The sequence below is a fragment of the Centroberyx affinis genome, unplaced genomic scaffold (assembly GCF_046629955.1).
Source record: "Centroberyx affinis isolate AG114_WGS23_722 - 3 ecotype Tasmania unplaced genomic scaffold, CSIRO-AGI_Caff_v1 ptg001291l_1, whole genome shotgun sequence".
NCBI lineage: Eukaryota > Metazoa > Chordata > Actinopteri > Beryciformes > Berycidae > Centroberyx > Centroberyx affinis.
In genome coordinates, this window is record NW_027279797.1 from 389,534 (window position 1) to 404,534 (window position 15,001).

Below are 15,001 nucleotides of genomic sequence, written 5' to 3' on the forward strand. Positions count from 1 at the left end.
CAGAGACAACAATCTTCCTTCAGTTTCCCATCTAGGACCAAAGATTCCAATTTCAAAGGGAAATGATTATGTAGAATTACTGCTAAACAGATTAGATCTGAACCTAGCCCCTCTCTTTCATATATGAGATGGCAATCGGTTCGTATCTGAGAGGCCAATCTGCTGTCAAGACATAAAACGGTCACATCCTGGGGCGTCCTGGTGGATCATTGGGCTTTGTTTTGCGTTTGACCTTTGACCCCTTTACACCTGTGTTGGGTGACCTTTGCTGCATGTCATCTCCTGTCTCTCTCAGCTTTGAACTATCTAATGAAGGCGAAAATGGCCTTAAAAAAAAAGAAAACCTAACATCCTCCCATACTTTTGACGAACCGGCTATGATCGACTTCTGAAAAGCATCTGCTGGTTGATTGGCTACATTAAATTATTCGTGTTTGTTATGATGTAAAACACAGATTTACATATTAAACCTGACACTCCTCCATTTCACACAGAGAATACTACACTAACACACGCAAAACCAAACCCGAAGGGCAGATTGTTGATTTTTTTTTAAGTCTGACTCCTCATCTAGGCCCAACTGCTACTTCAGTCATTCTGGTGAATTTGGCCTAGAAGTTGTGCTCCTCTTATAAAAAGACTTGCGCTAATTGCCATGGAGTTTAGTTAATCTGGAATTCAGCGCCTCAAACTTGGCCCAGTAAATCGGTTTGGATGAAGGGCTCAATTCTTTGAGTACTACGTAATGTACCACCACATGGTTCTTGGAAATTTGCGATGCACACTGCAGTCTGGTGTTGTTCTCAAGCTCCGTTGGCAAGAGCAAACAGGCCCGATTTCCCCTTCTCCCGCACCAACAGTCTGCTCTGTCCTCTGCGTCAGTCTCAGCTATCTCTGTGCTTCTGAAGGAGACAGAGACAGAGACAGAGAAGCCCACTCACACACACACTCACACACAAACACACACACTCAAACACAACTTGAAAGCAATAGGGGTGAGATAGCTGACATTTCTGAACACATCAGACACATCAGAACCCAGGACATGCATCGGCTCAGCGGGACTTAAACTTGGTATTTTGGGTTGATTATAATCACACTTGATATTCTCATTCGCCCCGCCTTTGACAGCCAGTCAAATCCAGTGGCATCAGCAAAGGTTGGAATTCATTAGCGTCCGTTTTTGCCATTGCGCTCGGCTTTGTTTATCACCCCCCCCCCCCTCCGGCGCCCATAGTGTCTGGCTTCCTTGCCGTTTTCACAGACTTGTGTCTGCGGGGCGTGTTGACGTCCTGCGTGTCCCATGCTGTTGCCTGCAGAGGCCTCTGAAATCCCAGCCTGCTCCCTGCTGAAGCTCTCTCTCCGTCTTCCTGCAGCCTTGCTCTCCTCGACTCTGTCTGCCGCTGCCTTTAGAAGTTCGCTTTAAAGGGGCCATAATGTTGGAGTTGAAATTTTCATGTATGGTTAAAGACACACGAGCAGGGCTGTATGTGCAGCATTCACATACAAACCAAACAGGAGGTGCTAGCATACATTTGCCCACTGCTTTCTATGGTTCTAAAGCGTAACCTGCTCATACACATCAGGAGCAAGTTGAAGTTTAACTTTAACTAACAAAACGCAGTGAGATCTGACATGACTGGGTTTTCTATGGCAGTAAAATAACAATTGCTAGGTCATCTGCATGCTAGCTAGCACTCTTGAAGGATGTGCCTCACATTTTCAACACTCGCAATTTGATCACTGGCTCCAAGAAGACAAATTGGATGATTTTTTGGAAGGGGGGAGAGAGGGAGTTATATTGCTTCAGGTCACATTTTGCCTGATGCAAACATTTGCAAATGTTAGGGTTTGCATGAAAATACAAAGGGGGCAGACTTGAACGGCTAGACACTACAAAAACCATCAGGTATGCACTCACAGTGGTTAGAATTTGACCTTTGACCAGACATGATTTCTAGTCTTTCAGTATAGCACTATTTCACATACTGCGCGTACCATATAATCTGGTTTTAATTTGAAAGAGAAGTAATTATAGGGTGCGTTACCCCTTGAAAGAGGTTCACGATGTCTAGAAATGTATTATGTGGCGAGTTTAATCAAGAAGAACAATACTAACCTATGGTCAGCAATAAAATATCAGCCTTACAGTAGCTGGAGTGGAGCAATTCATTACTACACTGCATCACATTCTAAAATACATCAGACACAGTGCATAAAGAGGATGACCTTGTGCCATAACAACACTGCCCATCCCACTGAAGCCATACATCACCAGTGGGTGAATTCATTGCATTGTGAATAACCAGGTAAGACTGAATGAGATCAATTCAGCCGTCGTCTTTACATTCTCCTTTTGCATTCTAACTTTTCTGTCCTGAAACAATGTCAACTAGTTTGCCAAGCAGTTAATAAATTATGGTCCGCAGAGACATTAATTCTTGCCCAGGGAAAGGATTGTTATAGATTTTTCAAATGATCAATTACCCAATGTAATGGGTTATTGTTTTATAGCTCATTCCCAAAAGCCCGGGCATTAATCTCAATCAATAGCCTATAAGCGTGACTTACAGAATTTCTGTGCCTTTTACAAGTGAATATGCTAATTTCGACTTTGCCAATATCTCCAGCAGAGCAAAGGGAGCTCCATTCCTAATGTGAATATTATTGAGTGTAGAATCACTTGGCGTTGTCATTTCAAAGCTGTTCCCCTAGTCAAATATTTTAATTTGCGTCCAAGATAACTGCCTACTCAAACAGTCAAGAGACAAAGAGATTGCTGCCTCCATCCTTTTCATTGAAAAACGTGGTCCACATGTGAGACTGTGCAGGGCCGTACATTTCACATTTTCTTGTAAATATTGTGCTAAGTGGCATATCATGTTAGGTAAACACGTTGTAAGCCAGGATAATTGCACATATTAATTGCTGTTCGCCAGAAAGCTAACCGACCCAACGTGAGTGTGTTTGCTTTCATGTGGTGTATGCAAATGAGCGGGTGCTGACAGGGGAATGCCAGGGGCTGTTATGAAGCTGATATCAGTGATTGGGAGGCCTTGTGCATGTGTAAAGATCCCCTTTACACCTGTGTTGGGTGATCAGATTGTAATCAAATAGTACTTCACCTCATGAAAATACAGGAATACAGGTGTAACTGCACCCAAGAGGCACCCAAACCACCTAAGGGCCCTCTGAACACGGCTGAAATGAAAGCAGCTGCATAAAACAGCCTTCCCCTCCCCTCTGCTGCCGTCTACGTTATGTCAGGTGTCTAAGCTGGCTTCTTGCTCTGTTTTGAAAATGAAAAGTGCATAACAACACAACTTGACGAGTGGACGCCCTCTACCAAATGACCCGAACCCATGCTTCTTTCAAAATGTAAACACTGGGGGAGGAAAGTGATGTGGTTGTGTGAATTTTGCAATTGGATCTCAATGTGGGCTTGATGTGAACAATCGGGACACATATTAATGCCAGGTGTGAATGTAATCCAGACAAATTGCATCCAGATACAAGAGGAATGTTTTGATTATTCTTGTATGTAATATTGTCTTAAGACCCCTTTACTAACTAACTGGTGAGTTTGGCTCAACTTTGTTTTGCTGTGTTTTTGCTGTTATTCTGTATTTATGCTTGTACCAAACTACTTATTTAACAAGAATGAGAAATGGGAGGCTCTCCCTGCCATTATCACAAAAGCCCTTTTTTTTCACAAAGAAGGCTTGTGTGATGCAGTATAATGCAATTCTCCAATCTCAAGAGGGAATATGGTGGACGGACTGCAGGGACTGTTGACCATGGTACGTTAGGCTCAGCGCAGCGGGACGTTGCCACGGACCGCTGGGTGAAAAATCTATTAGCAATGCTGATTTGTAGCGGGGGAAGTTCGGCATGAACAAATAACAGCTTTTCTCTGTCAGTCTTTCTGCTATTGGACACAGAGAGCGTGATGATGCAGGGCCCCTTTGATTTGCTGAAACATCCTGTCCAAACAAATACCACTCAAAGCTCCTTCTTTTGTCTCTTTAATTGGTTGCTTCTCAGCTGCATTGAGAGCTTACTTATCAAGAGTTCCTGTGTGGCAATCGAATAAGTTGTTCGCGGATCTTCTTGGAATGATTTCAAAGTCAGCCTGTCTCCATCATGCGCACACTTGACATTAAAACAATTTGGAAATCTGTGTGAAGAGAAATCCTCAGAGGACTGATGTTTTTTTCTTTTCAGTTTTCACACGTCTAAACTCTATTCACTTTGTGAGCACAGGCATCTAATAAGCACATTTGAAAGGAGGTAAAGCCATAAGAACATTAGGTAAAATTACAAGACAATATGGTCTCAATTTTCAATTAATAATGAAACTAATGAATCTCAGTCACTCAGCTCTTTAAGGAGTTAAACTAATTAAACTTTGTCATTAATACACCCGCCAAGAGACAGATTAAGACAATAGGGGAACTGTATTGAAATTGTAAAAATGAAGTCAAAAATAATAAATAAGAATAAGTATTGTTTCACAATGGCCAAATCTATGCTCCCATTAGCCATCAAATATGTCTGTTTTTAATTAAAGCTGCAGTGTGTTGAGATGTGCAGCATTTTAAAATAAAAAAAGATTACCAGACATTAGTATACCATAAACAAGACCATCAGCAAGAAGATTGGCAACTTCTACCGTCCTCTACACTGCATTTTACATTCGGATTCAGTCGGATTTGGCAGGAAATCTGCTGGATTGCTTTACAGCACAAAGGAAGATTACTTTACAGCAGAAAACAGGAAGAGAGGGCTGTCTTCCAGCACAAAGCTAAAGCTTTCAGAGTTTCTGGCAGTGGCAGATGGTGGAGTGAAGAGTGAAAGGCCAATAGAAAAAAAAAAACGCCTCCAAGATGGAAATGTGGTCTTCATTTTGAAAAACACTAGCAATAACAATACCACTGGTGTGAGATAGAGGCTACCAATCATCTCAACCAGGATGTCATTATGTTTAGTTATTATACTAAGGTGTCACAATTAATTTGATTTGCTATTTAAAATTGCTACACATAGCACCTTTAATGGGCTTGGCCTGGACATTGTGTGACAAACTGTGCATTCAATACCCACAAAAAATAAAATGAGAAAAAAAAAAGCTTTGTTAAAACTGAAATAAAAGTCAAAGGAGTCAAAAGTTTTCAGATGTCACAAAGGTAAGTTGGGTTGTGCATGGAGGGACTGTGGCGGTGATTGCCCTCCTCATCCTTTTTTCTCTCAAAAACTGAGCAAATCAAGCTTTTATGAAGACGTGAAGGACATCGCATAACCAGGTCAGCCGTCATCATCAGCCACCATCAAGGACAGTGTGCCATTACATGTAGATAAAGCATGGCAATATAAGACAGACAAAATACAAGACACCAGTATATTAACATCATTTTACTGGCCTGGAACAGTAGCTTGCACTGTGCGCTGTTACTTTGTATGCTTTATTAGCTTGGAGATAGGGAATATGATTTGTTGCTCCAAAGTCCTCATCAAACTCATTAAATCTGCAAAAGGCAATATTCATATCAGCATAACTAATCAGATAATTCAACTTCTTGATTAGATTAAAATGATTTGTTCCTTCTCCGCTATGCGTGTGTAATTAACATTTGCCTTTCCATCCAAGTTCAGTCTTATTTTCTCATCGTGCCTGTCTAACAGTTCTTAACACTCTGCAGTTTGAAGCCTTTGTTTGAGATCCTTGAGGGTTTGTGAGAGCTGTCGGTGAGGTGACCAGGAGCAAGCGAGGGATATTTATCTGTGTGGAAAGATATATTTCCATTACCCAGTGTAAACTTTCCATTAAAGTCATATTCCTTTACCGGCCTTGAAGCTAACCCCGTTCTAGCTGTCTTGTCAGGCATTTTCTTCACTCCAGCAGTGTCACATTGAGATGCTGTGTGTTACTCCTGCAGTGGTTAAAGGTCCCTTTTCTTTTCTGTTTCATCATTCTTTATTTTTCTTGATGTTTTTGAAATAAATTAGCAGTACATTTGTATTTCCTCATTACTGAATCATCCTGCACACTGCTTTCTCACACGTCTGTCACAGCTGGAGACATCACATCATCAGAATTTTTGCACATACACAAATGCTTTTTTCTTTTTAAAGCAAAATATAGACAATTGCTATAACAATTTTTATTCAGACATTTCAGACAGTTCCATGGCTATACCACAAATTCTATTTAGGCATAACTTGATTATTCATTAAAAATAATATATAATAAATATATTATAAATAAGTATTACCTGAACGCCTACTGAAAGCTGACATAAAGACTGAAAAAAAATATTCACAAATGCCTTGTAGCTGTTATGACGCTCATGTTCAGATGTTACTCAGCGTATTATAAATTGAAGTTCAAGTAAAGTGTTACCCAGCAGGACTACGTCTGACAACGGCAAAAGGTCAGCAAAAAGACATGTTCATCTTTTCGATGTGGGACCACCAGGGTTTTTATTTATTCATGCATTCAATCTTAACTTATCCAGGTCAATCAATCTTTTTGTGGAAAATTTCTCATTAGTATTTCATAAGAGAGAATAGAGTGGGCCGGACTACAGTATTTCCATATGGCAAAATTGCATCTTGAATTCAAAATGCCTGCATGGGAGAGCAACATGGATCTGTGCTGAAGGTGGAAGAGGACATGTGCCAGAAATGCAAGCAGTCTCCTTGTTTGTGCAACCAGCGTCCTTGGTGAAAAGCTTGATCTCCTTAAAGCTTATTCATTTGGCAATATCTGTCTGGCAGTGAATGAAACCCCCATATTGTTGTCCAGATTGGATAATCTCCACGTGCGTGGCTCCAACAACAAGGGCACATAAATTCTCAGTACACCTCAAGTAAGGCAACAAAATTATTTTTCAAGCAAACTTCATGCACAAGGTTTAAATTACATTGCGTATCCACATCTCTCCACAGGGGTTTATGCGTCTTTGTCAACAAAGAATGACAGAAAAAAAAAAAATCTATTTAGTTGCTAAAAAGCGCAGTTGTTGGCTGTTGAAAATCGATGTTAACTTTACCACATAAACACACTAGGGCACAGCGATTTGTGCTCAGCTAGACATTTAATTAAATAGCTTGTAGCTCCTTGTAGATTGAGAAAACATTTCTGACATCAAATGGCCTGAAAGCGAAAAGCTAAGATGGGGCAAGGGCCAATCCAATGACCACCCCAGAAGGGACTGATACGCTTCAGTTTCACAGTCATCCAAGGATTTTTATTTTCAGCATTTTTTTCAACATTTGGGTTGGCCTTAAGAGGACTCTTCACATGTTTTAGGGGCGACCTTGAGGGACAAATCCAGTCTAGGCCACCCACTTAGTGGGCTTTGGGCAGGGCTGTGTGGAATGGCTGCAGAAGGCCATCTTTGATATTAGCAGTGGGTGCACTTTTATAATAATGTATCAGACAGAATATGACTAGTGGCTGGCCTTGCTATTTGCTAAACTCATTTGATCGTTCAGTTAAAAACACGGCCACTGGGATCTCATTTGAGCATAGCTGGAGCTTCATAATAAAACATGGCCTTTAAAGAGCCCATGAAATGGAAATCAGAGCTCAGTTCATGATGGAAATATGGGCAGGGGTTATGTAAGGAGAATAGTGGGAGTGCACATTGAGTTGATGATGATGCTAACCAAATGCCAAAAGGCAGCGACTGCTTTCACTTGTAGATATGGTTGTCCTCCTGTGTCCTTTCATGTCACTTATCTCACTGCTGACTGTGAGTAACATGGCTGCAGAGTGATGATGTGATGTGACAAATAATACAACTGTGGTATTTCATTTACAGCAATTCTGAAACTTTTATATATGCAGATTACATACTTTTACTTTTGCAATACACTTCAGTTGTTTTTGACTTCAACTTAAAAGTATGTTGAACAAATTGCACTTGCATATATGTGGGTTTATGACCTTAAAGATACAATCCACAATTTGTGCTTCCTGTTGCGGCTGTGCAAGCGGAATTACAAAAATATCTGCCCCAGAATGTGAACAGTTTGTTTTTAACAAAAGCTAACCTTGTTCGCTAACTAGCATGCTAACCCTAACCCTAACTAGCATGGTAATGACATCAAAAGTTCACTTACTAGCGTAGCAAGACTGTAGCTAGCTCTTCGTCACATTGAGTTTTTAGTACTATCCATTGGACAACTGAACCAATATTGATTCTGAGTCCCCCACCCACACACACCCCCACCCCAGAATGTTGCAATGTTGCATTTCGCCCCACTGAAACAAGCACAGAAATCGCGTGGCACATCATATGGATTGCAGCTTTAATAAGCCACTTCTTACTCTGGGTCCTGTGATAATTTGCTATGCCAGCTGTCCTCTCTGCAAGTTGACCCTCCTATTGAGTCCAATTAGCATAAAGAGTACAAATGGCATAGTAAATTATCTCAGTCAAACACTCTATGGTTATAGCACTAGGCTCAGTCACTGAGACGGAAATGTATGCTACACCATACCTGGCTTTAAGCCACATAAGGCCAGAGTGCTGAAAACAAAACAACATGCGTGACCCAATTTTCTCCTCTGGTGAAGGCACTACAAGAACCTTCAGAAAATACTGGGGTGTTATTGATTCAGACCCTCTGCTGATAATAAATAATTTCCACCCCCCCGCGCCCCCACCCTTGCCCAAATTCTCCACCCTGCTTAGTCTTTAAAAGCCTTAAATGTGAAGGGCATTGTGGTGAAATCTGACGTCCCACCTGAGAAATGGCAAACATTCCTGGGCAAAATCCCATAGGGAAACTATAAGTGTGGGCAATGTGCCCAGTGTAGTTTGACCAACAAATGTGACCTTTTTTTTTTTTACACACCCTCATTACCTGTATGTCATCCAGTTTGATATATAGAAACTCAGATGTCCTTGTGGTCTGTCCTGTGTAGTTAAAACCAGCAGATGTTTCAAGACCAGGATCAGTGAACATGGCAGCTGTATATGCACAGGGGATTGTAAAAACCTTGTTGCAGCCAACTTTTTGATTTCATTGTGTGTGTGTGTGTGTGGGTGTGTGTGTGTGTGTGTGTGGACTCAGACACAGCCACTTTGATACTCAGACTCTCCTCAGACACGACTGGTGTGATTTTGATTAAATTTGGAGGGATGAGGCGTTTTGGCACTGTTCTTGTGCTTAAAAAGAAATACACTGATTGGCCTGATGGAGGCGCTGTAAGTAAAAGTCTAAATTCCTAACTTTGACAGGCCCAAACACCGAAAGTCTGATTGACATGGAACTTGCTACACAAACCCATTTCCACCCTTTAAACGAACCTTTTTTGCTTCGCACTGAGAGGTAGGGTAACATCAGGTAGCATACTAACACCTGCAGTTGAAACCTTGTAAATTGCTAGCAGGATAATTGGAAGCGGTGTGCAGAGGTTAGCACCGGAACATATCACTGTTCCCTGTGACTGCCACTAGAATTCAAAGGGCAGACCGCATCTACATTACTTCCAATGCAATGTGAAAAGTGAATTTTGGGATGTAAAGGCTTTGTATTCGATCTAGATATCACCTAACTTCGGACACAGATTTCTGTGAATCCAATTCAAATTCAAAACATCTCAAGCCTTTGGATACATTTTTCCCTTTTACCTAAAATCTAAAACTTTAATTACATTTCTTCTCAAAGTTTAATTTCACTTCTAACTGTAGGATTTCTAAGGCATCGTAAGGGGCTAGGAGGCAGCGAGAGCATGAGAGGTGAAAAATATCTTCATTTTAGATTTGATTTCTAGCCCATGCAAATTAAGTTAGGCGCTTGTAGCAAACGTGCTTTGCATGTGTGAGAGGGCGGGCGCCTTGCACCGAAAAGGATATGTGGACAAACCGCTTGCAAGTGCTAATGTCTGCACCAAGAAAGAAAATGAAAATTGACATAGACCCAGAGAGACAGTGCATGAGCATTAACAGAGGGACACTTAAACTCCCTGACGCAGACAGTCATGCAGTCTGCTCAGTGTCTGGGAACGCTCTTGCGTGTTCACAGCACAGTGAGGGAAGACAACGTGACAGCCTAACAGGCAGGGCGAAATCACTCAGAAAGTGATCCTCACTTGTCAGAATGCTAGGCGCCTTTATACATTTTGATGTGAAATCCACACCTGGAAATGGAGTGGAAGTACAGTTCCATTGGGGACACCTTCAATGGACTACAACATGCTAATCAAAGCTAGAGGGGCGTAGTTGGATGGAAATCTGTTGTGACATATCGTTACATAAAGAGCACAAGGGTTTCAGAAGTGGCTTCGCATTGCTGGGATCTTTCTGCTTTCCCCGTGCATCACAGTAGGGCTTCGACCAAAGAGCATGGCTGATTATAGCCGGTCTGTCATTCCACATGCCTACTAATTACTCACTAGTGGCTGATATGTGCAACAAGAAAAGGCCGTTGTTTTCCACAAAGCGTCTTTATGCTCTTGATTGTACCCCTGGCGTCTTGGCACTTTGTCCACCCACACCAAGTGTATCGCTGCCTACCCACAATGCCAAGCACTCAGTCACAGTGCTGCCTTGCTACCTACCATTATTTCCTCTCATCTGTCACAATTTGGGTGCTTCAAACACCAGCGAATTGCACTGACTGTGAGCGGTTGCAGATGTTTTATACAAATGGGTCACATCCCAACAGTCTCCCCTAATTAGACCATTGTTGTGCAAAGGGGCGGTTGTGCGTATTATTAACAAACCATTACATTGAGTGCCTTTCATCCATCATAAAAGCCAGCTCTAATTGGGTTTGTAGGCTTTTGTTTATCTGATGGGCCAGGATGGTCATTATTTTCCCTCTTCAAAGCAGAATAGATCTTATTAGCATGTTTTGTCAATGTGGCTCTGTGTTCATTTGGAACTGTATCCAGGTCTGCATGCTGATAGTCAGACATGGGACTCGATACCTCAGTTGAGATAACCTTTCATAAGGATGCATCGATGGGGTTGACACATTTTCCAGCTGAAATGAGTTTTGTGGTGAGACGGGGGGCTGCGTGGGCCTGATTCATTCATCCTGCACCTGCCCCCTGCTGTTGTTTTTCTTCGTACCCCTATTCACTCCCGCAACACCCTGTCCCAAAAGTCCTCATACAGGACACATTACTGATGCTGCATTACGCTGAATTTATAGCTGTCAGCTTAAATACCCTGAGAGAGTTCCAATAAAAGGAGTACGGCCTTTTTAACTAGGCTCCTTTATCTTCAAAAGAAATATAACATTATCGTGAGCAAAGGAACATGCACTGCACACGGAATTAGGTTGCCTGTAGCGAGTTTTAAGATACAAAGGGTTTTCTCTTAAAGGTCCCATATCGTGCAAGGGATTTCCCTTGCCTCTGTGATTATAAAGGAGTTGGATGTGCTATCTAAACATTGTGAAAGTATCAAAACGCATGGTCGCCAACTAAATCAACACAATCCATATTAGAAAAGCGAGCCTCTAAACGAGCTGTTTGGACTTCTGTAACTTTGTGGCGTCACAAAGGTTCGCTCATTATCATTTTGTAACAAATAATAGACTAACAAAGTGTTTTTTTCAAAGCGGTTGTCATTGTTTATTACCGGAGAGTTTTCCCTACCTGTCGCTGCCTGTTCTGCCGGCGCTGTGGGGTCTCACATTTCACTCTTGAAATGGTTAGCCAATCAGAACAGAGGGGTCATTAATATTAATGAGCCTTAAAGACACAGCGACAGAAACAGTATGTTCTTGGTAAGGCTCAGAGAGATGCTGGAAAATGACTGTGTAAAAATGGAGTGTTTTTGGTACATGACACCACACAAACAGCTTTGACTGGACCTCAAGACATAAAATAAAACACTGGAAAGTGTAGAATATGGGACCTTTAAAAACAAATGTGCATAAAAATGAAACCAGCCACTTGGACCTAACTAACCTACAGAGCAGCACCATTTCTCATCTTGATGATATCACAAGTTGAAGTCTTAGTTTGCTGGTTTTTACCATTGGACAAAAGTGGTTCATGTTTGATCGGTCTGTTAGAAACTATAGGAGTAACATTCTTAAATTGAGTGCTATTCCCCGTATAAACCGATGAAGCCAAAAGCCTTGCCCTGGTTCAGTGGGATCACTCAGTGAATAGAGAAAAGCTGAACGTAAAAAAAAACAACCCAGTCACTTACAAAGCTTTCCTAACTCTTGAGACTGTGTGAAGAACGTTTAGCATAGAGAACTTTAGGGCGACTTGGCCTTGAATATTAATTCAGGAACCTCCGCTGTACTAAGCTGTTTGATGCCCGTTTCATGTTTCCTAGAACACTGAGATGGCGTCTTAAATAAGACAACGTGTCTTCTGGGAAACATGAAGTAACGCACACGGCACAGCGGCCACTGGCCAGATGTCTAGCCTTAAAATGTTTTTTGAGGCCCATGTCCTCCATCCGGCACAGGCTCTTGAAAGACGCCTGTTTGTCCAGTATTTAGAGCGATGGAAATAAAAAATCTGATTACAATCCTTAGATATTGTGATCTTGTACATTATTGGATTATTGGCTGCACAAGGGGAAAAAAAAGAATTTCATTGGTTTAAAAGATTTAAACAGACCTGCCGACAACCTACTGAATGTCTGGTGATGTTCTGGGTTGCGTCTCATGGGATGGCAGCTTGGTTGCTTGCGGTAGCCCAGATATGTGCATGTACCTCAGGCTGCCTGAGATCCTCTGTACCGTGTAAAAATGGATTGAGAGTGTTTTTGGTGCATGACACCACACAAACAGCTTTGAATGGACCTCAAGACATAAAATAAAACGCTGGAAAGTGTAGAATATGGGACCAGAATGAATGTCTTATATCTGCCCATTGTGTCATATTAGCTAAAAATGGATAGAAAAAAAAAATGGAAGTCCAGACTTTACTTTGAAGTTTTAAAAGTGTTCTACCTTGGCAATGACAGAGACAGTAATTTGTTTGGTTTACTAGCTGATGGTTTTTTTTAAAGATTTAGTTTTGGCATTTTATGCTTTATTTGAGAGATATAGTGAGAGAGAGACAGGAAGGTATGGGAGAGAGAGCGAGGGGAGGACATGCAGCAAAGGACCACGGGTCGGATTTGAACCCGGGTCGCTGCGGGAAGGCCTGAGCCAAATGGTACTCGCCCTACTCGGTGAGCCACCAGGGCGCCCCCACTAGCTGATGTTTTAGGTGTTTTCATAGTATGTTATGAATGACAAATGTGTCAGCTGTTTCCAGGAAACATTTACTATGAACACACACAAAATAGTAGCTAGTAAACCAAATATCAAATTACTGTTGGTGTTATTGCCAAGGTTGAACGCATATGAAACTCTTCAAAAACTAAGGTATAGACTTCCCATCCACTACAATACAAATTGTGCTGCTGGCTTTAGAGTTTGTCTCCAGGTAACACACTCATGGCTCTGACATATCTGACTCTTTATAGATTCCTTGAACTTGCTTGGCCAGTAAAACAGATGCTGATTCTGATTTTTGGCAGGACATACAACAACCAGCAAATGCTTTAGCACTGCAACCATCCATTTTCATGAAATTTATACTGTATCAAGGCAACGTCAAAAATTGCGCATTGTTCACACATTCCTACACCAGAGAAATGAGTATCACTGAGCCCTCAACCGCTTATGTCAGATAGATTACTAGACTCCTGCTGTTCCATTGCATAGTGTTTCCAAGGGAAACACAAGTGTACAAAAGTATGAACACACATGAACATGCAGCATCACTACAGTTACTGCAGGGAAGGGATATTGTAGAAACCAGATAAGATTTATTGCCTACAGGGTAAATTCAGTCTAATTCCATTAAACACTGCTGTCTGCTCAGCGACTCTTTACAATTACTCGCTCCATCTGCCTCTTGTTCTGTATCCAAATTAATAACAGCTAGTTTGGGATTTTGTATAGCTATTCACTGGCTAGAGAACCTTGTGCAATTATGTAAGGATCCCCTCAACTGCACTCCACCACGCAGGTATTTCTTTGTGCACATATTCAACATGGAGATTGGTACTGATCTATATTGAGCAGGCAAGGTCAATTACATGGTGCAATGATTTGGATGTTGTCGTAATAGCGTAACAGTGTCATAGAGTGTTACTTTTTAATGAACAACTTTTGCAGGTTTTTTCTCCTTGCCGATTTTCCTCTTGAGCACTATGGGAACATTGGGAAGGAAAAAATGCTCAAGTTGTTCATGCCTGTCCTGAAGCGGTGTCGACACAATATGATTTGAAGCTGGTCTAATAACTCAGACTCTTGTTTACAATTTTATCCCAACCATGTACTCCCATAGTGTCTCAGGGTAATTTCGAGCTAAACGTGGTCACAGCTGAATCCTCATAGAAATGCACTGAAATGCACAAGGGCCAGGAAGAGAGAATAAGATAAAATGCCTCGTCATGTTTATGCTTTGCAGTCTTTGAAATTGATAATTTTTGGCTACTGTAACCACTTTTAAAACTAGGCTTAAAACTTTTATGTTCTCTATCGCCTATAATTAAACTCTTAGCACCTCCAAATATATGTAAATATGTATGTATGTATTTACTTGTATCGACAGAACTTAGATTTTAATTCTGTAACATTCACTGATTTTATAATGTTGCCCTTACTCTAACTTTCAGTGTTCAGAAACTCTTTTCTTGTTTTTAATTTTCTTACTTTTACTTATTTACTTTTATCTTATCCATCTCTGTTTTTATTTCTCTCTTTTAATCATGTAAGGCACTTTGAGTTGTGTATGAATTGTGCTATATAAATAAACTTGACCTGACTGAAATGTTATCCTACTATAATCCTACTATAAAATGAGGAAAACTCTGTCCGTCTGTCTGTCTGTCTGTCTGTCTGCATCCATTTTGCTCCTCAATGGGTTGGCCAATCAATCTGAAACTGCACATGGGCATTGAGCATTGGCATAAGCAGGGACTGATTTTTCCATTTTCCCAAATTTACGCTGTGTATG